At 33.6% G+C, this 24,934-nt stretch overlaps 1 protein-coding gene and 1 long non-coding RNA gene across 8 annotated transcripts in view; one reads left to right on the top strand and one right to left on the bottom strand.

The window, feature by feature from the left end:
- Nucleotides 1–24,934, top strand: part of LOC148954888 (glutamate receptor ionotropic, kainate 2-like) — a 453,254-nt gene that overhangs the window by 316,132 nt on the left and 112,188 nt on the right. The gene's annotated exons all lie outside the window — the stretch shown is intronic.
- The window catches only part of LOC148954889 (uncharacterized), a 145,416-nt gene that overhangs the window by 117,489 nt on the left and 2,993 nt on the right, over nucleotides 1–24,934 (bottom strand). The window contains exon 2 of the long non-coding RNA XR_016142718.1: nucleotides 21,739–21,854. This is a non-coding gene — a long non-coding RNA (uncharacterized LOC148954889). The remainder of the gene's footprint in view (nucleotides 1–21,738; nucleotides 21,855–24,934) is intronic.

The following is a 24,934-nucleotide window of genomic DNA, read 5'->3' as shown; positions in this document are numbered from 1 at the left end:
CATAGCCTTTTGTAGGTGTGTGTTGTCTGAAACCTATAATTTGGGATGCTATTTGGGCTTTTCAGAGCTAGTTTTGTTAGTCTCTCATAGGTGTGTGTTATCTGAAACCTACAATTTGGGATGTGTAGTTTGCTATTTTTGACTTTTCTGAGCTAGGTTTCATAGCCTTTTGTAGGTTTGTATTGTCTGAAACCTATAGTTTGGGATGCTATTTGGGCTTTTCAGAGCTAGGTTTCTTAGTCTCTCATAGGTGTGTGTTGTCTGAAACCTACAATTTGAAGTGGGTAGTTTGCTATTTCTGGCTTTTATGAGCTAGGTAATAAACTATTTCTGTAAAAATCTGAGCTAATAAGGGTTTTTGGCCATAAACTCTAGTTTATTGTAAGAAAATTATGGAAAATACAATTCTCTGGTTCAAATCTGAAACTTTAGTCTATTTTTGGATCGAAAAATAAAACTATTTCTATAAAATCTGAGCTAATAAGGGTTTTGACCGTAAACTCTAGTTTTTGTAAGAAAATTATGGAAAATACAATTCTCTGGTTCAAATCTGAAACTTGATTCTATTAACTATTCCTGTAAAATCTGAGCTAATAAGGGTTTTTGGCCGTAAACTCTAGTTTTTTGTAAGAAAATTATGGAAAAAACAATTCGTTGGCTCATAGGTGAAAATTAAGTCCAGTTATGGATCGAAAAATAAACTATTTCTATAAAATCTGAGCTAATAAGGGTTTTTTGCCGTAAACTCTAGTTTTTTGTAAGAAAATTATGGAAAATACAATTGTCTGGTTCATATCTGAAACTTTAGTCTATTTTTGGATCGAAAAATAAACTATTTCTGTATAATCTGAGCTAAATAGGGATTTTGGCCGTAAACTCTAGTTTTTTGTAAGAAAATTATGGAAAATACAATTTTCTGGTTCAAATCTGAAACTTTAGTCTATTTTTGGATCGAAAAAGAAAACTATTTCTATAAAATCTGAGCTAAAAAAGGGTTTTTGACTGTAAACTCTAGTTTTTTTGTAAGAAAATTATGGAAAATACAATTCGTTGGCTCATATGTGAAAATTAATTCCATTTATGGATCGAAAAACAAACTATTTTTATACAAACTGAGATAATAGGGGTTTTTTGCCGTAAGCTCAAGTATTTTGTAAGAAAATTCTAGAAAATGCAATTCCCTCATGCAAATCTGTAACTTTAGTCTATTTTTGGATCGAAAACTTAAATATTTCTGTAAAATCTGTGCTAATAAGGGTTTTTTGCAGTAAACTCTAATTTTTTGTAAGAAAATTAGGGAAAATACAATTTTCTGGTTCAAATCTGAAACTTAAGTCTATTTTTGTATCAAAAAATAAAACTAGTTCTATAAAATCTGAGCTAAAAAAGGGTTTTTGACCATTAACTATAGTTTTTTTTGTAAGAAAATTATCTAAAATGCAATTAGTTGGCTCATAGGTGAAAATTAAGTTCAGTTATGGATCGAAAAAAAAACTTTTTCTGTAAAATCTGATCTAATAAGAGTTTTTGGCCGTAAACTCTAGTTTTTTGTAAAAAAAAATTATGGAAAATACAATTTTCTGGCTCAAATATGAAACTTTAGTCCAGTTATGGATTGAAAAATAAACTATTTCTGTAAAATATGAGCTAATAAGGGTTTTTGCCCGTAAACTCTAGTTTTTTGTGAGAAAATTATTGAAAATACAATTCTCTGGTTCAAATCTGAAACTTAATTCTATTTTTGGATCGAAAAATAAACTATTTCTGTAAAATCTGAGCTAATAAGGGTTTTGGACCGTAAACTCTAGGTTTTTGTAAGAAAATTATGGAAAATACAATTGTCTGGTTCAAACCTGAAACTCTAGTCTATTTTTGGATCGAAAAATAAAACTATTTCTATAAAATCTGAGTTAAAAGGGTTTTTGACCGTAAACTCTAGTTTTTTGTAAGAAAATTATGGAAAACACAATTCTCTGGCTCAAATCTGAAACTTAATTCTATTTTTGGATCGAAAAATAAACTATTTCTGTAAAATCTGAGCTAATAAGGGTTTTTGACCATAAACTCTAGGTTTTTGTAAGAAAATTATGGAAAATACAAATTTCTGGTTCAAATCTAAAACTCTAGTCTATTTTTGGATTGAAAAATAAAACTATTTCTATAAAATCTGAGCTAAAAATGTTTTTTGACCGTAAACTCTAGTTTTTTGTAAGAAAATTATGGAAAATACAAATCTCTGGTTCAAATCTGAAACTTAAGTCTATTTTTGGATAGAAAAATAAAACAATTCCGTAAAAACTGAGCTAAAAAAGGTTTTTGACCGTAAACTTGTTTTTTGTAAGAAAATTATGGAAAATATAATTCCCTTGATCAAATGTGGAACATGAGTCTATTTTTGGATCGAAAAATAAAACTATCACTAAGAAATTTGAGTTTACAGAGTTTCTGCCCGTAAACTCTAGTTTTTTGTTAGAAAATTATGGGAAACACCATGCATTGGGTCATAGGTAAAAATTAAGTCCATTTTTGGATCGAAAAATAAATTATTTCTGTAAAATATGAGCTAATAAGGGTTTTTGGCCGTAAACTCTAGTTTTTTTTAAGAAAATTATGGAAAATACAATTCCCTGGTTCAAATGTGAAACTTAAGTCTATTTTTGGATCGAAAAATTAAACTATTTTCGTAAAATCTGAGCTAATAAGGGTTTTTGACTGTAAACTCTAGTTTCTTGTAAAAAAAATTATGGAAAATACAATTCTCTAGTTCAAATGTGAAACTTAAGTCCAGTTTTGGATACACATAATGATGAGGACTGATGATTCTAATTCAATATTTTTTCCATAAAAAAAGACTATTTTTTTTTAAAAACTTCGAAATTATTCAACTTTATTTATTTTTTATCTTTTTTTTGTATGTATTTTAAAATGACAAAATATGCCTACGGCTCTAACAATTGTACTCTATGATTGGTCAGAGATACGATTTGGCTTTCCCATTGGTATTCTATGTCCGGTTATTGACACTACCTAGTCTATTGCATGTATTAAATCAGTATTTTTTACGCAGTTGAACGATAAACACATATATTTAAAAAATATATATTTAATATATTTAAAAAAAGTCATATATTTAAAAAAAAGTGAAGATGGAGCATTTTAATAAGGTGTGTTCACATAACAAGGTTATTGTAGCATTGAATGCCGACAAGGACAATTCAACATAGTTGAATTTTTTCGCTATTCCAAAGAAATTAAATTCCTTACTGTCATGACAATGCATGCATACATTTCCAATAGTGCTACCACTTGTACTTGTTTCATAGTTTAAATACTTCTCCTTGTCTGCATTCAATGCTACAATAACCTTGTTATGTGAACACACTTTATTAAAATGCTCCATCTTCACTTCTTTTTAAATATATGACTTGTGTGTTTATCGTTCAACTGCGTAAAAAATACTGATTTAATACATGCTGATTTAATTAAAGTTGAATAATTTCGAAGTTTAAAAAAAATAGTCTGTTTTTATGGAAAAAATATTGAATTAGAATCATCAGTCCTCATCATTATGAGTATCCAAAACTGGACTTAAGTTTTTCATTTGAACTAGAGAATTGTATTTTCCATAATTTTCTTACAAGAAACTATAGTTCACGGTCAAAAACCCTTTTTAGATCAGATTTTATGGAAATAGTTTTATTTTTCGATCCAAGAATAGATTTAAATCTCATATTTAAACCAGGGAATTGTATTTTCCATAATTTTCTTATGTGAAACTAGACTTTACGGCCAAAAACCCTTATTAGCTCAGATTTTACAGAAATACTTTATTTTTCGATCCATAACTGGACTTGATTTTCACCTATGACCCAATGAATTGTATTTTCCATAATTTTCTTGCAAAAAACTAGAGTTTACGGTCGAAAACCCTTTTAACTCAGATTTTATAGAAATAGTTTCATTTTTCGATCCAAAAATAGACTTAAGTTTCAAATTAGAACCAGAGAATTGTATTTTCCATAATTTTCTTACAAAAAACTAGAGTTTACGGTCAAAAACAGTTTTTAGCTCAGATTTTACGGAAATAGTTTTATTTTTCGATCCAAAAATAGACTTAAGTTTCAGATTTGAACTAGAGATTTGTATTTTCCATAATTTTCTTACAAAAAACTAGAGTTTCAAAAAACCCTTTTTAGCTCGGATTTTATAGAAATAGTTTTATTTTTCGATCCAAAAATAGACTAGAGTTTCAGATTTGAACCAGACATTTGTATTTTCCATAATTTTCTTTACAAAAAACTAGAGTTTACGGTCAAAAGCCCTTATTAGCTCAGATTTTACAGAAATAGTTTATTTTTCGATCCAAAAATAGAATTAAGTTTCAGATTTGTACCAGAGAATTGTATTTTCCATAATTTTCTCACAGGAAACTAGCGTTTACGGGCAAAAACCTTATTACCTCAGATTTTATAGAAATAGTTTATTTTTCAATCCATAATTGGACTAAAGTTTCAGATTTGAACCAGAAAATTGTATTTTCCATAATTTTCTTACAAAAAACTAGAGTTTACGGTCAAAAACCCTTATTAGCTCAGATTTTACAGAAATGGTTTATTTTTCGATCCAAAAATAGACTAAAGTTTCAGATTTGAACCAGACAATTGTATTTCCCATAATTTTCTTACAAAAAACTAGCGTTTACGGCAAGAAACCCTTTTTAGCTCAGATTTTATAGAAATAGTTTATTTTTCGATCCATAACTGGACTTAATTTTCACCTATGAGCCAACGAATTGTATTTTCCATAATTTTCTTACATATAAAAAACTAGAGTTTACGGTCAAAAACCCATTTTTAGCTCAGATTTTATAGAAATAGTTTTATTTTTCGATCCAAAAATAGACTAAAGTTTCAGATTTGAACCAGACAATTGTATTTTCCATAAGTTTCTTACAAAAAACTAGAGTTTACGGTCAAAAACCCTTATTAACTCAGATTTTACAGAAATAGTTTATTTTTCGATCAGACTAAAGTTTCAGATTTGCACCAGAGAATTATATTTTCCATAATTTTCTTACAAAAAACTAGAGTTTACAGCAAAAAACACCCTTATTAGCTCAGATTTTATAGAAATAGTTTATTTTTCGATCCACAACTGGACTTAATTTTCACCTACGAGCCAACGAATTGTATTTTCCATAATTTTCTTACAAGAAAACCTAGAGTTTACGGTCAAAAACCCTTTTTTAGCTCAGATTTTACAGAAATAGTTTTATTTTTCGATCCAAAAATAGACTATAGTTTCAGATTTGAACCAGAAAATTGTATTTTCCATAATTTTCTTACAAAAACCTAGAGTTTACGGCCAAAAACCCTTATTAGCTCAGATTTTACAGAAATAGTTTTATTTTTCGATCCAAAAATAGACTAGAGTTTCAGGTTTGAACCAGATAATTGTATTTTCCATAATTTTCTTACAAAAACCTAGAGTTTACGGTCCAAAACCCTTATTAGCTCAGATTTTACAGAAATAGTTTATTTTTCGATCCAAAAATAGAATTAAGTTTCAGATTTGAACCAGAGAATTGTATTTTCAATAATTTTCTCACAAAAAACTAGAGTTTACGGGCAAAAACCCTTATTAGCTCATATTTTACAGAAATAGTTTATTTTTCAATCCATAACTGGACTAAAGTTTCATATTTGAGCCAGAAAATTGTATTTTCCATAATTTTTTTTTACAAAAAACTAGAGTTTACGGCAAAAAACCCTTATTAGCTCAGATTTTATAGAAATAGTTTATTTTTCGATCCATAACTGGACTTAATTTTCACCTATGAGCCAACAAATTGCATTTTCCTGAATTTTCTTACAAAAAACTAGAGTTTACAGAAAAAAACCCTTATTAGCTCAGATTTTACAGAAATAGTTAAAAGAATTAAGTTTCAGATTTGAACCAGACAATTGTATTTTCCATAATTTTCTTACAAAAAACTAGAGTTTACGGCAAAAATTCCTTATTAGCTCAGATTTTATAGAAATAGTTTATTTTTCGATCCATAACTAGACTTAATTTTCACCTATGAGTCAACGAATTGTATTTTCCATAATTTCCTTACAAAAAACTAGAGTTTACGGCCAAAAACCCTTATTAGCTCAGATTTTATAGAAATAGTTTATTTTTCGATCCATAACTGGACTTAATTTTCACCTATGAGCCAACGAATTGTATTTTCCATAATTTTCTTACAAAAACTAGAGTTTACGGTCAAAACCCTTATTAGCTCAGATTTTATAGAAACAGTTTTATTTTTCGATCCAAAAATAGACTAAAGTTTCAGATTTGAACCAGAGAATTGTATTTTCCATAATTTTCTTACAAAAAACCCTTATTAGCTCAGATTTTACAGAAATAGTTTATTACCTAGCTCATAAAAGCCAGAAATAGCAAACTATCCACCACAAATTGTAGGTTTCAGATAACACAAACCAATGAGATACTAAGAACCTAGCTCTGAAAAGCCCAAATAACAACCCAAACTATAGGTTTCAAGCAATACAAATATAAAATAGGCTTTTAGGCGAAGTTCAGAAAAGACAAAAAAAGCAAACGACACATCCACAAATTAAGGTTTGAGGTAAAAGCAACATAAGAGAGGTTAAGAAAAATATCTCTGACAACACCAAAAGGCATCCAAACTAGATCTCACCTACAACACACACATAAACAGGGAACTGACAAACCGAGCATAAAAGACAGAAATAACAAACCACCCATCCCAAAGTGTAGGTTTTAGACAACACACACCTATGAGAGACTAAGAAACCTAGCTCTGAAAAGCCAGAAATAGCAAACTACCCACCCCAAATTGTAGGTTTCAGACAACACACACCTATGAGAAACTAAGAAACCTAGCTCTGAAAAGCCCAAATAGCATCCCAAACTATAGGTTTTAGACAACACACACCTACAAAAGGCTATGAAACCTAGCGCATAAAAGCCGGAAAGAGCAAACTACCCACCCCAAATTGTAGGTTTCAGACAACACACACCTATGAGAGACTAAGAAACCTAGCTCTGAAAAGCCCAAATAGCATCCTAAACTATAGGTTTCAGACAACATAACACCTATGAGAGACTAAGAATCCTAGCTCTGAAAAGTCCAAATAGCATCCCAAATCATAGGTTTCAGATAAAAAACACTTACACGATCGCAATGAATGGTACTTGTTATCAGAAAAAACGTCAATTGCCAAAAAAAAAATATTAGTATGGAGAAAACAATTTCCCCTTTTTACAGAAGAAAAAACTAAGATATTTATGCACACTTTCAACTAACTACGGCTAAGTTCGTTAAAGGCGAGCTATTTTCTTGCGAAAGCACAAAAAATTAAAATAAAAACAGAAAAAAATGCTCATTGTTCCTTTAGTAGCCACGCAATTAGACTAAAAATTAAGATATTTATGCACACTTTCAACTAACTACGGCTAAGTTCGTTAAAGGTGAGCTATTTTCTGGCGAAAGCACAAAAAAAAACAATAAAAACAGAAAAAAATGTTCATTGTTCCTTTAGTAGCCACGCAATTAGACTAAAAATTAAGATATTTATGTACACTTTAAACTAGCTAGGGCTAAGTTCGTTAAAGGTGAGCTAAAATCCAAATTAATAAAAAACTTAAAATTTCTTCCCAAGAAAATATTTTGAATACGATTTGGCTGTATATCAATTCTGAGTTTAATCTACTATTCTTTAATTAGCAACTTCCATAATGATATAACTCAATGAATTTCCATATATATATCCAAAATTATTATAAAAACTTAAATCTCTTTCCAAGAAAATATTTTGAATACGATTTGACTGTATATCAATTCTGAGTTTCTGACTAGAATTACACAAAGCCCGTCTTAATCACCAAGCTTTTGTTTTCATAATTCAGATAAAACATGTTTGAAGTTTGGTTCCAAAAAGGACCCTTTCTGTAATTATAAACCCATGTGGTTTTAGACCGGAAAAAAGGTTTTTGATAATGGGAAAAAAGGACATTTCGAACGAAAAGAACTATTTCTAAAGAATTAAAGTCGTAAACATAGGAGGGGGGATGTAGGTTTACATAATGGAAAAAAGAGCGTACTTTAAGTTTTCTAGCGAGTATACTCATCATATTGTAGGGTTTGTATTGTTGGAGGGGAGGGGGGGCTATGTCCCCCTGAAATTGGAATTTACTAGTGGGTGGTAAAATGATTTTATTTGGAAATAAATTAAGAAATTTAGTAAACTGTACTCACATTGTAAATTGATGTATCCATTGCTTCAAAGTTAATAATATCTAATGTATTATCTATGATATGTTAAATCATAATGAAAATTTAATTGTAAGCTATGAGCATTTTATACAAAATCTCAAGGACGAATAAAAAATCACTCCTTTTATTTGTAACCAATCACCGATCAAGTTATCGTATATTGAGCAACCTCCGCTGTCTCCGATTGGCTCCTAAAAAACGGATGTTGGCTCAAAAACAGTCTGGTTGAAAAAACTTGGAGTTGAAACAAACTTGTGTGAGGAATCCCCGCTCATACTGCTCGCTTTTTTGCAATGTTTTATGAGCCAGTGGGGAATCCCCGCTCGCTTAGAAAGGTACCAAGGAAAGGCAATCAAAAACGTGTTTAATCGCGTGTAGAGGTCCCATAGAATAACACAGGAAGGAACATAAGGCCATAGAATAGCATGGGAGGGAACATGAACCCATAGAATAGCATAGGAAGGAACATAGCGCTATAGAATAGCATGGGAGGGAACATAAACCCTTAGAAAAGCATAGGTAGGAACATAGTACTATAGAATAGCATGGGAGGGAACATAAGTCTTTAGAATAGCATAGGAGGGAACATAATCCATCCAAATCCGAAAGTAAATGCTCTAGAAAGGTGCCATGGAACGTAAAGTACCCAAATAGCACCGGAAGGAACATAGAGAGAGCGAAATGGTACCTACTACTCTACTGTAGTTTCATACTTGGTAGACTATTTGATTTAATTTTTGATCATTTTTTGTTTAATGGAGTTCTTTACTTTTCTTTGAAAAACTTATTTTGTGGAAAAAGTTTTTTTAATTAATTTCCATTCGTTTTATATTGACATAGTCTTTTCAGAGAAAAAGAAAAGAATACGTTAAATATTTTCGTTTTTTTAAGAATTTATAGTTTGGCCTGCTATTTGTATGCTGGTTTATTTCTTAATGCTAATTTATATTCTGTATGCTAATTTATTTCCAACTAAACACCCTCTTAAAAATCTGGACACAAATAGTAGTGTTGAATTTAATTTCATACCTCCTCTAGTTGACCTGAAATGGAAAACTTGATACCATTCGCAAAAAAATCTGTGTACTTTCTTTAATACCTTGGATACACTTACGCTATTTTGATATTTGGTTAAATTTTAAGAGCAGAAGCAGCCCCGAAAGTTTGAACATAATACCCTCAGTCTTTCTTGGGATACTGCTGAGATGGCTTATTGGGAATTAACATTTACACAGTGCATTTTGATTTAATGTTATGGCAACATTTAGTTTTTAAACATAAAGTCAAATGGGAGGGTGGGCGTGAGAGGGGGTTTAGTTTCCCTACAATCAGTTTTGACTATTAAAAAGGCATCAGCCCTTTCTATTTTCAATCTAATGAGCCCTTTTCGAAGTTCCTACGACAACTCCTTCGATGCAAAGTGCCCTGGTCTAAACAACAACAACAACAACAAAAATAATACATTATACCCACATCGATCTTTACTATAAAAATTTCAAGTCTTCGAATCACTTTTGACTATTAAAAAGGGCACTAGGCCTTTCGATTTCCAATCGAATGAGCCCTTTTTGAGTTTCTACGACAACACTTCCGATAAACACCTTTTATGCCCACAGTGCATAAATTACAACCCTCACCCTAAGGGCTGTGAGGGTGGTTGTCATCCTCTAAGACCTAATTTCCAGAACTTTCAACTACGTTAAACAAAATGGTTATCTCAAAATTTGGATTGGATCTGTCTGGGAAAATGGTGGTCGTGAGAGGGACGTTAGTCTTTCTCCAATCACTTTCAACTATTAAAAATGGCACTAGCCCTTTCAATTTCCAATCCAATGAAGTTTGAAGTTTCTACGACAACGCTTTCAATAAAAACCTTATATGCCCCCATGAGATAACTTACAACCCTTGACCTGAGGGCTTGGGAGGGGGGTTGTCATCCTCAAAGACCTAATTTCCAGAACTTTCTACTACGTTGAACAAAATGGCTATCTGAAAATTTTGATTGGATGTGTTTGGGGGAATGGTGGGCGTGAGAGGGGGTTAGTTACCCTCCAATCACTTCTAACTATTAACAAGGGCACTAACCCTCTCAAGAGAAGATTGAATGAGCCCCTTTTGAAGTATTTACGACCACTCTATCATTAAAAACCTTATATGCCCCCAGGGCATAACTTACAACCTTTGCCCTGGGGCTCTGGGGGCTTTTCACCTTAAATGTATAATTCCGGAACTTTCAACTACGTTGAACAAAATGGCTATCTCTAAACTTTGATTGAATGTGTTTTGGGAAATGGTGGGCGTGAAAGAGGGGTTAATTACTCTCCACTCCTTCTCGACTATTAACAAAGGCAATTTCAATTTCCAATCAAATGAGCCCCTTTTGAAATTTCTACAACTTTCTATATAAACCTTATATGCCCCCAGGGCATAACTTAAAACCCTTGCACTGAAGGCTCTGAGGGGATTATTATGCTAAAAGACCTAATTTCCAGAACATTTAACTACGTTGAAAAAAACGAATATTTCAAACCTTTGATTGGCCGTGTTTGGAGAACTGGTAGGCTCTATATGGGAGCTAATCGGACTTCGGTTACTTTTAACTATTAACAGAGCACTAACCCTTTAAATTTTCAATTGAATGAGCCCTTTTTGATGTTTTTAAAACATCGCTTTCTATAAAAACCTTACATGCTCCCACGGCATAACTTACAACCTTACCCTGAGGGTTGTGGGGGGGGGATGGCTGTCATCCTTAAAGACCTAATTTCAAAAACTTTCAACTACGTTGAATAAAATGGCTATATAAAAATATTGATTGGATATGTTTGGGGAAAAGGTGGGTGTGAGAGGGAGGTTAGTTGCCCTCAAATCACTTATGACTATTAAAGAGAGCACTAGCCCTTTAAATTTGCAATCGAATGAGCCCTTTTTCAAGTTTCTACTACAAAGATTTCAATAAAAACCTTATATGCCCCCAGGGCATAACTTGTAACCCTTGCCCTGAAAACTGTGGGGGGAGTGTCCTGCTCACCTGAAGAGACCGGGGGAGTGGGGGGAGTGAACAAAATGGCCATCTAAAAATTTTAATTGGATATGTTTGGGGAAATGGTGGGCGTGGAAGGGGTGTTAGAGTCCTTTTTGAAGTTTCTATGTCCCCAGGGCATAACTTATGCCCCCAGGGCATAACTTACAACCCTTGCCCTGAAGGCTGTGGGGGAGTGTCCTCCTCAAAAACATAATTTCTGTCTGGAAATCCACAACACTGAACAAAATGGTTATCTAGAAATTTTGATTGGATGTGTTTGGGGAAAAGGTGGGCGAGATGGTGGGGCTGAGTTGCCCTCAAATCACTTTTGACTATTAAAAAGGGCACTACACCTTTGAATTTCCAAGCGAATGAGCCCTTTTTCAAGTTTCTACGACAAAGATTTGCATAAAAACTTATATACCCCCAGGGCATAACTTATAACCCTTGCCCTGAAGGCTGAGGGGGGAGTGTCCTGCTCAAGGTATAATTTCCTGAACTTTAACTGCTTGGAACAAAATGGCTATCTGGAAATATTGATTGGATGTGTTTGGGGAAATGGTGGGGGTGGAAGGGGTGTTAGTTGCCTTCCAATTACTTTCGACCATTAAAAAGGGCACTAGCCATTTCAATTTATAATCGAATGGGCCCTTTTTGAAGTTTCTACGACGACGCGTTCTATAAAAACTTTATATGCTCCCAGGGCATAACTTACAACCCTTTTCCTGAGGGCTGTGAGGGGGTTGTCATCCTCAAAGACCTAATTTACAGAATTTAAAACTACGTTGAATAAAATGACTATCTCAAAGTTTTGATTGGATGTGTTGGGGAAAAGGTGCGCGTGAGAGGGGGGTTAATTATCCTCAAATCACTTTAGACTATTAAAAAAGGCACAAGCCCTTTGAATTTCCAATCGAATGAGCCTTTTTTGAAGTTTCTACGACAACGCTTTCTATAAAAACCTTATATTCCCCCAGGCCATAACTTAAAACCCTTGACCTGAAGGCTGTGGGGGAGTGTCCTCCTCAAAAACATCATTTCTATCTGGAAATAAACTACGCTGAATAAAATGGCTATCTCAAAATGTTGAGTGGATGTGTTTCGGGAAATGGTTGGCGTGGAAAGGGCGTTAGTTGCCTTCTAATCCCCTTCGACCATTAAAAAGGGCACTAGCTATTTCAATTTCCAATTGAATGAGCCCTTTTCGAAGTTTCTACGACAACTTCTTTGATACGAAGTGCCCTGCTCTAAAGAAAAAAAAAATAATAAATGATACATAGTGCCAAGATCGTTCTTATATGCCCTCAGGGCATAACTTAAAACCCTTGCCCCGAGGGTTTTGGGGGAGTGTCCTCCTCAAAAACATATTTTCTATCTGAAAATCAACTACGCTGAACAAAATGGCTATCTCAAAATTTTGATTGGATGTGTTTGGGAGAATGATGGGCGTGAGGGGGGCTAGTTGCCCTCCAATCACTTTCGACTATTTAAAAGGGCATTAGCCCTTTAAGTTTCCAATCGAATGAGCCTTTTTTGAAGTTTCTAAGACCACGCCTTCTATAAAAACCTTATATGCCCCCAGGGCATAACTTAACACCCTTGCCTCAAGGGTTGTCGGGGAGTGTCCTCCTCAAAAACATATTTGCAATTCGGAAATCAACTACGCTGAACAAAATGGCTATCTCAAAATTTTATTGGATGTGTTTGGGGAAATGATAGGCGTGGGGGGGCTAGTTTCCCTCCAATCCCTTTCGACTAAAAAAAAAATCCACTAGCCACTCCAATTTCCAATCGAATGAGCCCTTTTCGAAGTTTCTACGACAACTCCTTCGATAAGAAGTGCCCGGGTATGGAGAAAGAAGAAAAATAAATAATACCTTGTGCCCACATCCTTCTTTACTTAGGCAGCGTTATCGCGCTGCCTATGATAGGGGACACGATGGCTCATCAAACTCAAGATAGCTCATCAAAAGGAGGGGAATTTATGTACTTGTAGAACACTGCCGTCAACTCTACATCAATTCTTTCACTAACAGACTGAAGAGAATCATGGGTGACGATTCTGATGTTCTGAATTGAGTGGTTTTATTTTCAGCAAGAGTTCTTGATTATTGGTTTGGTACGATCAGCCCTGAAGAAGAATTTCATCAAGACAAAGTTTCCACTTTGTAATTTTGCAATTGATCATTATAGTTTTTGAATAAAAAACGATTTTTTTTTCAACTGCAAGTAAGGAGCAACGTCAAAATCTAAGACGAATAGATATTATTCCGTATATGAGGGAGCTACCCCTTCCCCGCCCCTCGCTCTTTACTCTACAGTCTTAAAGTTTTTAAAAGCACTTCTTGTTCAAATTCAACCTTCCCTGTGTTTGGTCAGTCTTTCTTAAAGAATTGTGACAAAAAGTCAATCTTTAGCGTAAATAGTGAGTGTTGAGGAAGGGGCAGCTCCCCTCATATGCAAAATAATTTTTGATCGTTTTAGGTTTTAATGTTGCTCCTTGCTCTCTGCTGAAATTGACTTGTTTTTTCATTTAATTTTTGACCACTTTTCAAATGATTCCAGGAACTCTCCTACCCTCCCCTTCTCCGTAAAAGAATTTGTCTGGAAACGTTCTTCCTCGCAGAAAATTCTCCCAGTGGAAAATCAACCCCCCTCAGAAAATTCAATTCCCCCCAGAAAATTATGTTTATTTCCCAATAACAATTATAAAAAGGGACAATTCGGAAACTGCGAAACATAAAGCCGTTTTCCTACAGACTATGGGGGTCAATTCACCCCCAAAGGCATATTTATCGAATCTTTTTACTATGTTGAATCAAATTGCTGACTCAAAATTTTGATAAAATGTGTTTGGGGAGAAAAAGGCGAGAGAGGGGGCCGGTTGCCCTCCAATCTTTTTGTCAGTTAAAATCCGCATTGGAAATTTTGACGTCTATTTAAACGAGCCCTCTCTCGATCTTCTAGGACCATTGTCTCGATGCGACCAGCCCTTGAAAAAAAAGAACCAACAATAAACACGCATCCGTAATCTTTCTTTTGGCCAAAAACACAAAATTCCACACCTTTGTAGATACGAACTGGAAACCTCTACAATTGGGTTCTTTGATGTACTGAGTCTGACGTTGTGATTTTCATTGCAATCGCTCAACTTCTGGGGACGGGGTTGTTTCTCTCCCTTTTTGAAAAGCAGAAAAACTTTCTCAGGGTAGTAGCTTTTGATGAGTAACATTAAACTTAATGAATTTTACATATTTAGAATCAGCAACAAAAATGAAACGTTTGATGTATCTATTATTATCAAAATTTCGTTTTGCAGAGTTTTGGTTACTATTCAGCCGAGTCGTTCCTTAGTTTAACTTCATTACACGAATTGTTCGATATTGGAAAAAACTGGTGAATTGCCTAAAAAACATACAAATTTATTGAACAACTATGAAACAGTCTTTTTTGTAATTCGTGTGAATCAAAAGAAGAGACTGTAACTGTCATTTCTAATAAAATAGCGACGAAGATAGCGACGAAGACCACACTGCCTTTTCATAATAAACAAATAAGTAGAACAACAGGGAAATTTTTATATAAGACAGTGGAACGCAACTTTAAATGAATATTTCGACCCTATATCCAAGGGCCGTCCTCAGCAAAACAGACGAAGAGAATAAAAATAATATAAAAGAAACTTACATTAAAATTCACTCATTAAAACTAAAAGGTTTTTTTTTAAATGTTTTAAAACAGCCCTAATATCATTACTTCAAGGAAGTTCAACCAGGACTGGTACTCCAAACGAAGTGGACAGAGAACAATTCATTCAGATGGAATTAAAATACTTACAGACAAGATTTTGAAGCTAATCTCGCCTTCTTGGCAGCTAACCTAGATGGTCTATTCGTAATAGGTTGACTGGAGTTATTTACTGGTTTTTTAATATAATTAGTTAAATCATTTTTAATTAAATTTGTGTATAGGGCATTAAGTGAATATTCCCCCAAATCTCTATTTAAGGAAATATTACTATTAATTTTGATTTTAATTTCAATTGCCTCACAAACAGCCAGTTTCATGCCTAAATCATTGCTAATAAGGCAAGTTTCTTCAAAAAGCATTTTATGACTAGGGTTATCATATATGTGACTGCTTAAAGCCGAATCGAAGGAAATATTTGTACTATTAGAATTTAAAGCTTTAGTTATATCATCTTTGTGTTATTGCAGGCGTTTTTCTAAATTTTGATGGGTTCTACCAACATAAGTTGTCTTCGTGTGGCAGTGTGGTCTTCGTCGCTATTTGCGTCTAGCTTACGGGGAGCAGTTGACTTATGATATCTTTTATTTTATTAGTTTAGGCAAAAAAAAAGCTAATATTATCAATCAACAAAAGTTTTTAGAATCTTGTAGAAATGAAAATCTCATTCCTAAGTCTTTAAGATATAAATTGCATTTAAATACCCGTAAATAAGTGCAATTCGCGCACAAATTAAATTTAAAAACTCTAGTCAAAATTATTAAGGAAAAATAAAAAAAACGACATATTATTTTCTCAGAAAGAAAATCTCTTGAAAAAAATTTTTGTGCGAAAATCTGTCCACGGTTGATTATTCTCAGGTTGTACGACTGGAAAGGAATTTATTTAGTCACGATTTTCGTTTGTCTAGAGAACATCTTTATAAGAAATTGGAATGTCTGAGGTATGAATCTTCGATGAATCATCGTGTTTATACCCCTTGCTTTACTCCTGGACCTGCTATTGTTAATCTCTCCTCTAGAGCTCTTGAACCTAAGGAAATCCAAACTCTTGAAAAAGGTCCAAAATTTTCTTTTCCACCAAAACAAGTTCCTGTGGCAGATATTGTTTCCTCCTTAGAATCTTCTTTGCACGAACACTACACATCCATTTCTAACCCAGATGAAGTGAGGTCTTGTTTTATTAATACACTTTACGGCAGCCAAAAAAAAGTTACATCTCATACTAATTTGACACCAGAAATTTCACACGACATGAAAATTTCGTCTAATCTTCGCAAAGACCCTTCAATTATAATAACTAAAGCAGACAAGGGAAATTCACTTGTAGTCATGGATACCTTAGATTACGACAATAAAATGTATTCACACTTAAATGACACAAATACGTATACTTCCATGACTCACGACCATACTGATAAGTTTGCGAATAAAATTATAACTGAATTAAAGAATCTAAAACAAAATAGCAAAATCACCCCACAAATGTATAATAAATTTCTCCCCCGAGGTAGGTTTTGCCCAAAGTTTTACGGTTTACCGAAATTACACAAGCAAGGTATTCCTTTAAGGCCAATTGTAGCATGTACGAGAGCCCCTTTTTCCAATATAGAAAGGTAGTTATGTACAGCCTTCAATCTATTATTTTAGTCCAAAAAATCGCTCGTATGTAATTGGGTCTATTTAGTAGAAGGACATAAAAGTGCAAGCATATCAGAAAATACAATGGTAAGTAGTTTTGACATAGTTTCTATGTACACAAATATTGGTATAGCAATACTTGAGCAGTTATTAAAATAAAATAGAAGAAAATTATCGTTTAATTGAAGATTCCACAACAGGAATAGACTGTGAGGTTTTAATGTCCCTATTCAAAATTTGTAATAAGTATTCAATGTATTTTCAGTTCTGTAATTCTTTTTATCAACAAAAAAATGGTCTCCCTATGGGTGCACCGCTATCTGGGTTATTAGCGAACATTTATGTAGAACATCTTGAAAATTGGTCCTTAGATTCATATTTTTTAAAACATGTATATTGGGGGTGTTATATGGACGATGTAATATCGCTCTGGAATTATGGGAAAAATAAACTTAGGGGCTTTCTAGATCACCTTAATACATATGACCGAAATTTACAATTTACCTTAGAAATTGAAAATGCAAATAAATTACCGTTTCTGGATGTATTAATTATTCGTGACATTGATAAACCGAATTTTACAATTTACAGAAAACCCACACAAAAGAACAAATATCGACATTTTAAATCCAATCACCCCCCACAAGTTAAAAGAGGTGTTGTTACATCTCTTGTTGACCGTGCCTTAAACATTTGCTCTGAATCTTAAATCACAGATGAACTAAATTTTATTAGAGACATACGTTTTGGAAACGGTTATCCTATTGTCTTTATTAACAATACAATTAGCCCAAGATTGGCAAGACACTCCCGTAAAGCTAAGGGTCTTTTGCAATGTGAAGTTCCCGTCAAGCCCTCAAATATAATTTACCTTCCATATATTCCAAAAGTCACTACAAGTTTAAAAAAGTTCGCACACAAAATAATTTTTATGTTGTATTTACAAATAATTTTAAAATCATGAATTTCTTAAATTCTAGTAAAAGATATAACCCCAGTTACTCGCCAAAGAGGGGTTTCTCAAATTCCATGTGACTGTGGCCATTTTTATGTTGGTAGAACCCATCAAAATTTAGAAAAACGCCTGCAACAACACAAAGATGACATAACTAAAGCTTTAAGTTCTAATAGTACAAATATTTCCTTCGATTCGGCTTTAAGCAGTCACATATATGATAACCCTAGTCATAAAATGCTTTTTGAAGAAACTTGCCTTATTAGCAATGATTTAGGCATGAAACTGGCTGTTTGTGAGGCAATTGAAATTAAAATCAAAATAAATAGTAATATTTCCTTAAATAGAGATTTGGGGGAATATTCACTTAATGCCCTATACACAAATCTAATTAAAAATGATTTAACTAATTATATTAAAAAACCAGTAAATAACTCCAGTCAACCTATTACAAATAGACCATCTAGGTTAGCTGCCAAGAAGGCGAGATTAGCTTTAAAATCTTGTCTGTAAGTATTTTAATTCCTTCTGAATGAATTGTTTTCTATCCATTTCGTTTGGAGTACCAGTCCTGGTTGAACTTCCTTGAAGTAATGATATTAGGGCTGTTTTAAAACATTTTTAAAAAAAAACCTTTTAGCTTTAATGAGTGAATTTTAATGTAAGTGTCTTTTATATTGTTTTAATTCTCTTCGTCTGTTTTGCTGAGGACGGCCCTTGGATATAGGGTCGAAATATTCATTTAAAGTTGCGTTCCACTGTCTTATATAAAAATTTCCCTGTTGTTCTACTTATTTGTTTATCATTTCTAATAAAGTATACAAATTGTATTTGGACACAAAGTAAAGCTATTAGTCATGCTAGTACGACTGCAAAACACCAGAGTCAATCACGTACCTGAGTGAGAACATAGGGGTTGTCGTCAGGATGAACAGTTGTTGCTTCACTCCAAGCTGTGATATAAGATGTTTTTAATATAACAATTAGTGGGAACAACTTTATATTAATTCTTGGAAGCAGATTAGCTACTGAAACGAGCTATAACACATTTATAGTCCAAAATTCTCTGTTTCTCGGGTTGAACAGAAACAATGTAATCTAGGTATGTTTGTTTGAGCTGACTGCCATCTAACGGTAGAATTTGTGTTTATCCTTAGAAAGCTGGGAAGGTTTTTGAAATTAATTGGTTTTGTTGTTGCATAAAAGAGCATTTGAGCGCTTGAATACAAATGAAAACAGATTAATTTATAACTTGTGTAAATGAAGGTTATTGGGTAGGATTCAGAGTTGATCCTGTTCTGCCACCAAACCCTCAGTATCCGTAGATCTTTTCCGAGGGTGCGAAAAATTGGATGAATTGTATAGAAAACACTTGAAATGATAAGGAAAAAAGTCTCATTGGACTTTCTTTATAGTTTCGTTCTTTCACTGGCAAGGTTTTGGGAAATAAAATTGAACGTAGAAATGAAAATGTTAATGATAGAATACATAAAGGGTAAGTATTTTTGTATACCGTTAGTCTCACAAGTATAAATTGGCTGGGATGGGATTCATTTTGGAAAGGGTATCACAAAAATATTGCAAAACAGGGAAATTACAAAAAAAATCATAGGATATATGTGGATATCTCTATAAATATCTTATGATAGCTAAAAAATTATGATCATTCATATTTGGAGGCTGGACAGTGTGGCCCTCCTCCATACGCATTCCTACATGCAGTCAGGCATGACTAGTCTCCAAAGCTCTTCCGAAAACTGGCGGTGCACCGCTGAAAAATTTTAGCGTGTCGCCACTGCGAAGGCATGGGCGCGCTGCCTATTTGTAGATGTTCCAATCTCCCATCTACAAAAATATGGAATTCTACAATTTTAAGGAAATAAAAAAACAAGTTTTTTTTATTTAATTTTTGAACGTTTTTGAATTAAAGCAGGTTTTGATTTTGGCTCACCGTGCATGAATAATTAAAACAAAATTTGCATATTAATTTTACTTTTATTTGGTTAAATGGCTTTCTCGAAACTTGTTTAATTTTATTCACGAAGGTTTTATTAATAATAAATATACGTAACTTACGTAACGAACTTCTATATTCATATATTTTTAATACGTATATTAGGGGGCTCGCTCCCTAGTCAATACCTCGCTCTTTAAGCTAAAGTTCAAATTTTGTTCCAATTCTTTAAAATGGCCCCTTAATCACATAGGCCGTTATTTAGAATAAATAAGTCTTATGAAAGTACTAAAAAATCTTTGGCTTAAAGAGCGAGGTATTGACTAGGGGGTGAACCCAATCATACACGTAATATTTTCTGTTCGCTTTAAGTTTTGATGCTACTTCTTATTGTCAGTTGGAAAACTTTTTTTATATTTAATTTCTGATCTTTTTTTAAATAATGCTGGGAAATCCGGCACCCCTTCATAGCATTGTCCCTTCCCCCATGAAAACTTCCTTCGTGGAAAGATCCTCCCACATAACCCCCGAGCCACCCACCCCACTACTACCAGAAAAAATCCCCCCTGAAAACGTCTGTATATTTCCTAATAACCAATACTATATGTTAACATTGGGTAAAGCTCATAACGTACAGCCCTCCCTCCGGGGAATTCGGGGGATTAAGTCATCCTAAAGTACATAGTTATCATATTTTCAACCATGCTGAACAAAATGGCTATCTCGAAATTTTGATCAGGTGACTTTGGGAAAAAATGAGCGAGGGTGGGGGCCTAGTTGCCCTCCATTTTTTGCTCACTTAAAAAGGGCACTAGAACTTTTAATTTCCATTCCAATGAGTCCTCCCACGATATTCTAGGACCACTGGGTTGATAAGATAACCCCTGGGAAAAAAAATAAATAAATAAACACGCATCCGTGATCTTTCTTCTGGCAAAAAATGCAAAATTCTACATTTTTATAGAAAGATGGTTAAAACCTCTACAGAAGGGTTCTCTAATATGCTGAATATGATGGTGTGATTTTAATTAAGGTTTTATAACTTTTAGGGGGTCTTTCCTCCTTTTTTCGAAAATCATCCAAATTTTCTCAGGCGCGTAACTTTTGATGGGTAGGACTAAACTTGATGAAAGTTATATATTTGAAATCAGCATTGAAATTTGATTCTTTTGATGTATCTATTGGTATCAAAAACCCGTTTTCTAGAGTTTCGGTCACCATTGAGCCGGGTCGCTCCTTACTTACAGTTCGTTACCACGAACTGTTTAATTCAGTTTAACAGCAAACAGCGGAGATTTATGAGAGTGATATTCCCTATCATGTCTTGGATAAGCCTTGGAATGATTTGAAGAACCATTAAAAATTAAATATACAAAAGATGTTTGCTAATAAATAGCAAAAATGATTTGTTCAGGTCAATCAGTTCATTAAACTGCTTAACAAGATTGCGATTAGCAAGCTAGATACCTAAGTCCAACAACTTAGGCTGAATATAAGAACTACCTTTAATTAAAAAGTTACCATCTGAATACAAGGGTCATATTTAATTACTTAATCAGAATTGCTTTGTGTGATTAACTCGACACGTCTTATGGTTCTGGATCTCTATTCAGGTATATTTCGAGTGAATATATAATAATTCCGAAAGATTTATTACATAAAGTTACTTAGAGGTCGGTGTCCAAATCAATTTTAAAACAGTACCAGTCTTAGAACTATTAAAACTGATCTTCGAAAATATGTCCAACGCTAGTCTTTGCATGCCAAGAAACTCATGAAAATGGCTCCGAAGTAAGTGATTTTGAGCTGCATTTTTCTGGTAATTCTTGAGCAAAAAAGGACAGAAAAAAATACATTTTACTGAATAAAAAGTTTATATATAGGAGATGAAAGTAGATATTTTTTTGTGTCGTCAGTTTAACTAGTACTTGTAAAAAATGTGGGCTCTGAAAATCTTATACTTGAGTTTTTTATGGGTGAAAAAATCATTAATATTAATTAAATCTAGAATTTGCTATAGAGAGTTGAATTTTGAGCTAACGACAGAAACTTACTGAAAGTTAAATAAAAGCATACTCTAGACAGCTTAGGAAGTCACTTAGTACTCACCTTCCTTCTTCATCCACTATTTCCTGCTTTGAAACCACTGCAAACTTTGACTGGAAAACCGAGTTTTACTATCGTTGCAAGCTGCCACACATTGTCATCATTAGCATTCATCCGTTCTAGAGAGACCAAAAAGAGAAAATGATTTCGACTCTAGAAGTATTAAAATATATTCTTTCTTGTTTTTTTTTCTTTTTTTAATCTAAACCATTGTGGTATATATGGCAAATATGATTATATGGCAAGCCGGTACTGTTGTCACAGAAAGGAGATTATGGAGATACATCTCCATAAGGAGATTCAATACCTTAAAATAATTTTGCGAGCCTCAGTGTCAGCTTGCCAACTTAAAGACAAAGGGCTTATTGGCGAATTCTCCTAGGGAGCTAGCCACCATTAAGAGGTGTTGAGAATCTGTGGTATGACTATGAAATTTAACTGAAAAGACAGTAAAATTTTCCGCGTTTGTTTTTTGTTGTTTTTTTCTTCGGCACTTTCCTTGGATACATTATTTCGTTTCGCGCTGAAGAAGAGAGGCGTTTGACCTCTCGAAATATTCGCTTTGTTGTGTTTTTTTTTCAGTATTTTCATTTGCCCTATAAAAACATTTTATGTCCCCTGTGTCAGCGAGATTACCAATCAAAGTGCGTAGCATCACAGGGTGTCCCAGAGTTGACAATTGTTCAGTTGATGCTTCCTATGATATGAGTTGTAGTATTTTCCTATTATGTGTGCTAGAAGTTTTTTATGGACTGCCCTCACCCTACAAAAAGAAAATTCTGCTCCGTTCAATGGAAAAAACAAAGTTCACGCTTTCTGATAATTTAAGTTTCATTACAACTAAATGTTTCTATCTCCGGTATGAGACAGGAGAATTTAAATGATTCTTTTTAAGATTTCCAGGAAATTAGGTGTTCGCTTTTAGTTTTTTGTTGTTTATTCGGATCTCTTATTGAAGCTTCGCAAGTTAATGTAAGACCACTAAATCCATTCCAAATATTTTTGCCACACAAATTTAAAAAGTTTATAATGAACGGCATAGGGTTATCCCTTGAAGTATAGAATTTCCTTAATCCATACATTATAATATCTAATTCGCAAAAAAACTTCCATTATTATTACGTTTGACTACTTTTTTTTTCAAGTATTATCCTTTTTTCATTAATCAACTTTCCTTGTTTGTGACTCTAAAACATACATTTCCATCCATAGAAATTTTCCTCTTTATTGCTAAGTGTCTATCACAGTTCATATAATTATCCAGTATGATCATTCCCTATCTCACCCATTTAAAAAACCCGGACCGGGGTGCGAGTGCTCCAGAGAATGTAGAAACATAAGCGGCATCAGATCTTTTCACGGGTAGACAAGTCAGACGCGAAACAATTGGAAACAAGTGGAAACCCGCTATTACGAATAATGCACTTTGCGCGAAACAATCGGAAACAAGTGGAAACTCGCCATTAATAACTGCAGGAAGAAGTGGGAGGAGCTTTTTGTTCGCACCGAGAACGAAGACCAGAAATGATATGCGATAAGCTTACTGGATAATTATATGAACTGTGGTGTCTATACTGTTTAGAAAAAGTATACGCCCTAAGCCCGTTAAAGCGGGGAGAAAAGGAGTGAAAGTATATACGATTTAAAAATAATACGATGAGTTTTTTGTTAATAATTGACTTTAAAAAAAGTATCGAAAATAATTATAGGAAGGGAAGTTAGGAGGGTGTAGGAAATTAAGAAATAATGTCCAGCTTCCAAAGCAAACTTCCGCAGCAAACTTCCAAAGAATTACTAAGTAAATACTGTTTTGCATGTTTTTTTTTGTACCTGCAACTATTTTTTGTGTTTACTCAATGTAAGAAATACTATAAGAAAAGAATTCGGTTCAGCTACCCAATAAAATGTAAATTCTTAGAATATTTAAGTTGGCTTGGACCCATCCAACCTACAAACTAGAACCGCCTCAGATAATAAAAATGAAAAATTTATTTGATAGGAGGTGCCTTATGTCATGCTAAGAGATGGATATAATTCGACAGATCCGAATGGTTTTGAAGGTTTTTGCATTGATCTGCTCAAACATATTTCAAGAAAAGCTGGATTTAATTATCAGATAAGGCTTTCGCCTGATGGATACTACGGATCAATCGACCTTGAGACTGGGGAGTGGAATGGGATTGTTAAACAGCTAATTGAAAAGGTTACATTCTATTTTGAACTGCAGTGAAAAGGGACATATTGTCTCGAAGTGTTGCTTGTAGAATTACCCTTTTTTGGATTTGGTATTTTTTTTTCCAAGTTTAGTTATTTTTTAGTGTTAGATACTTTTGCTGTTGAATAAACGAAAAAAGCTGAAATCAGTAGAATTAACTAAACTAAAAAAAGTAGAAAAAATCAATTATATGAATTTGTTATAAGTACAGTATTGCTTCCTAGGAAGTTGTAAAGCACTTTAAACGGTTATTCATAACATCTAAGATTTTTTTTTCAAATGTGATTCGTTAAGTAAGTACAGAGTTATGAAAATTTGCAAGTCATAAGACCGGAGAACACTTGGCGTTTTCCGAGCGTTTGTTTAAGTGTTTTTTTTTTTTTTTTACCAAGCGTAGATTTTCCTGTTGCTACTTAAGCACGGACTTTTGACCGGAAATATTCTACCATCGCAACATCAATCGGTCATAACAGATCTGATAGATCATAATAGATCTTATTAATCTAACAGAACCTTTTTTTTACCAAGTGTTGTTTTTCCCGTTGCTACTCTAGAGCGGGCTTTAGGACGCAAATATTCTACCGTCGCCACATCAGTCGAATATAACAGATCTGGTAGATCATAATAGACCAAATTAATCTAACAGATCTATCTAATAGCTTATAAATAGTTCATAAGCTTTTTTGTATTTTCATTAAAAATAATTGAAAAACGATAAATTTGCTAAACCCCCCCCCCCATACACGTTGAAAAACACATTGTATGCCCGCCCCATATTACTAGTACTACTACTACTGCTACTAACAACTCACCACAGCACCAGGCCACGTGAGGACAACACAGCTACGCACGCTCCTCCTCCACCCTGATCTATTCAAAGCCACCCTCTTTACACCCTCCCAGGAAGTTCCCATTTCCCTTGTATCTTTCTTTACGATAAATCTTTCTTCCCCTATCCCCTATATTCGTATATACTTATTACAT

Source organism: Artemia sp. Qi Xiang Cuo, chromosome 2 (assembly GCF_049724085.1).
Source record: "Artemia sp. Qi Xiang Cuo chromosome 2, ASM4972408v1, whole genome shotgun sequence".
In the NCBI taxonomy this organism is placed as follows: domain Eukaryota; kingdom Metazoa; phylum Arthropoda; class Branchiopoda; order Anostraca; family Artemiidae; genus Artemia; species Artemia sp. Qi Xiang Cuo.
This window is presented reverse-complemented; position numbering and strand designations above follow the sequence as displayed.